Source organism: Parasteatoda tepidariorum, chromosome 4, assembly GCF_043381705.1.
Source record: "Parasteatoda tepidariorum isolate YZ-2023 chromosome 4, CAS_Ptep_4.0, whole genome shotgun sequence".
In the NCBI taxonomy this organism is placed as follows: domain Eukaryota; kingdom Metazoa; phylum Arthropoda; class Arachnida; order Araneae; family Theridiidae; genus Parasteatoda; species Parasteatoda tepidariorum.
In genome coordinates, this window is record NC_092207.1 from 2521680 (window position 1) to 2524658 (window position 2979).

Genomic DNA, 2979 nt, shown 5'->3' on the forward strand with positions numbered 1-2979 from the left:
AAAAAAAAATTACATCTTTTTAGTAAATACTAAGTCATTAAAATAAATTTGAATTCAAATAAAGACTCTGTGACTGAGACTCATTTTTCAATGAGTAACTAATAACAATAATAAAACAAATAAATTCGTGATATAAATCAAAAATCGTCAAATAAATTCGTAATATATAAATTCGTGAAAGAAAGCGCTTTTGACAAAATACTAAAATAGAGATCTGTCGACAAAGACTACTCACTTCTGCCTAGCTTAATAGTATGAGATTGCCACGGCTGAATTGTTATTTCAGTTTCCGTTTTCGAAAGCGCTATATGTTGAGCCACCTCAACTGGATTTGGCATGTGGCATTTTTAGCAGCAATCATGGGTCGATTTTCTAGCGTTGCCATTCGGGGGGTTGTAATGAGCCTTTTTTTTGTCGCCGTGTAAGAGAAATATATATATATAGATTAAATATCTAAATGCGCGCTATAAACTATTTTTTTTGTTCAAATGTGAAAAACTGAATTACTTATGGTAAAATTTAAAACAATGACTAACGAACGCGTAACCCATCAGAAAATTCCATTTCGTTTTTCGCTCCTCCCTATTCAATTAATATTTGAAAACAACTGAATTAGCATCAAGAGTTATCCACAACAAGTTTAAAAAAATTTATTTTAACTAGAGTGGACGAATAAAAAATATTTCAGTAACGATTGAAAATTTGAACCATATATAGTGTGAACTAATAGTGAAAATGGAAAAAATCGTCAGTTCATAAAACGCACTATCAATCTAAATTTAAAATTCATAGAACTCTTCGAGCCATAAATAATCTCTCTGTCTAACTTGTTTAAAATCATAATTTTTAAATACAAAATTAAAATGTTATTTTAGGTCAATTAATTTTTGAGAGGCTTTTACTACATTTTCTCAAATGGCCATATTTTGAATCCAAATGAAGCATATTTTTCAGTTGCATTATCAACTTACGGGTTGATTAGTTTTCTATAACGCCCTTCCACCAACAACATAAATTTTTTATTGCTGATTGGAAGCTAGTTTCTTGCGTCCAAACCTAAAAAGAAAGAAGCAGTCAAGATGCGAGGACAACATTTTCTCTTATGCATTCTTTCCTTTCTCATTGCTTTTATAAATACAGTTCGACTATTCCAGGGGTGGCGAACCTTTATACACCAACGTGCCCTTTTTTTTCTAAAAAATTGTTTAATGAGGTCATAGACGTGCCGTCAAATAGTTTTGACTTCGTGATTATTGGGAAAATAATAATACTAAATACTATCAACTCAAAACTCGTTATTTACATTGAAAAAAAACATTTTGCAATGTCTCAGTTATACGCGTTATTCAACGTATAGTAACATCAGTGCGACTTCTGTTGTTACAGATTAGATGACAAATAACTTAGATTAGGTTGCAAGATGTTAGTTTAAGCAGGACTGTTAATTGTTTTGCTAGTTATTTATTGTTAGCTTGTTTTTTATGGTCATTAGTTGTTTTTTAGCATTGTTAATTTTTGTATTAATAATTGTTTATTATTTTGTGAGCTTTTTGTGAATTTTAATTTAATTGTTACATATGCTTCATAGTGTAATAACATTTGTGTAATAACAATTCATAGTGTAATAACAAATGTGATTGGTGGCGTGCCCAAAATATTGTTTCGGGTGCCATAAATGGCACGCGTGCCATTGGTTCGCCATCCCTGGACTATTCAGTATCTAATAAGGACAGAACTCCGTGACCAATTCCTTAGAGTGGAAAGCAACCCACCAAAAATTCTAGTCAAATTAAATTTAGACAAATAAATCTCTTTTACAGTCAGTTATTATCTTATAAAATATTTCAGCATAACTTTATGAGGAGAAAAAAGCTCTACAAAGGAGAAAAATTTAGTTATAAAAATTTAAACGTTTTTTGGAGAATTGAAGAAATTCTTAATTTAGAACTTAATGATTTATCTATTTTTAAGCGTTTAGAACAAAGTAATATTAAAAATCACGAGCGTAGTCTCGTAAAAAAATTTATTTACTTAAAAAAAAAGGAAAGAAAACTATTTTTTTCCCTCGCGTAAACGATAACTACAAAATTGGAAAATAAAAGAAGAAATAAATTCCTTTATGTCATAAAAAGATAACTCGCTATCTCTGATTCTAGAACAGTTAAAAAAATAATTATCAGAAAAATAGTCTAGAGAATTTTATAATTCTATTTTTCTTCTGATAAGATATTAAAATATAATTCGAAAGACAATGTTTCTCATAAAAGCAAATCAGTTTTTTTTATTTAAAGCGACTAATAAATAGTTAAGGGAAATAGATAAAAAAAAAACATCAATAAATTGTCAATTATAATTGTCTCATTTTTATAACAGAACGAATAATATATATCTCACAATTATAAAATTCGTTTATCCAAAAAAAATTCATTGCAAAAAAAATAAAATAAAAATAAAATAAACAGAATTATTAAGTCATTGTTATTTTATTTAAAAATAGTCAGAAAATTTTGATATGCAATAAACATAATTATTTGCATAATTTTTTCAAAGAATGCAGTTTTAATTTTAAAAAAAAATTCAACATTTTGACGAAATCATTGGTATAGTTAATGAGAAATCATATTTTAAATGCACGATTTCTTTTAAACTATTCGTTCGATTTCGTTAATATTAACATACAAAAGGTTAGACCCTTGAGTTACTGAAAAAGTCTAAGTTACCAGATCCTTGAATCAATTGAATTTTGATATACAATATACACAAATGTTTGCGTCATTTTTCAAAGAATGTAGTATTAAATCGAAAAAAAAAATGCAAAATTTAAACGATATCATTGGTATAGTTAATAAGAAATCATATTTTTAAATGAACGATTTTTTTTTCAAACTATTCGTTCGATTTCGTTCATATTAGCATGTATAAGTTTAGACCCTTGAGTTACTGAAAATATATATATATATATTCGCCATCTATATATAT

At 27.4% G+C, this 2979-nt stretch overlaps 1 long non-coding RNA gene across 2 annotated transcripts in view; it reads right to left on the reverse strand.

Moving 5' to 3' along the window:
- LOC107452909 (uncharacterized) overlaps positions 1 to 2979 on the reverse strand; it is a 37460-nt gene that overhangs the window by 9306 nt on the left and 25175 nt on the right. The window lies entirely within an intron of this gene.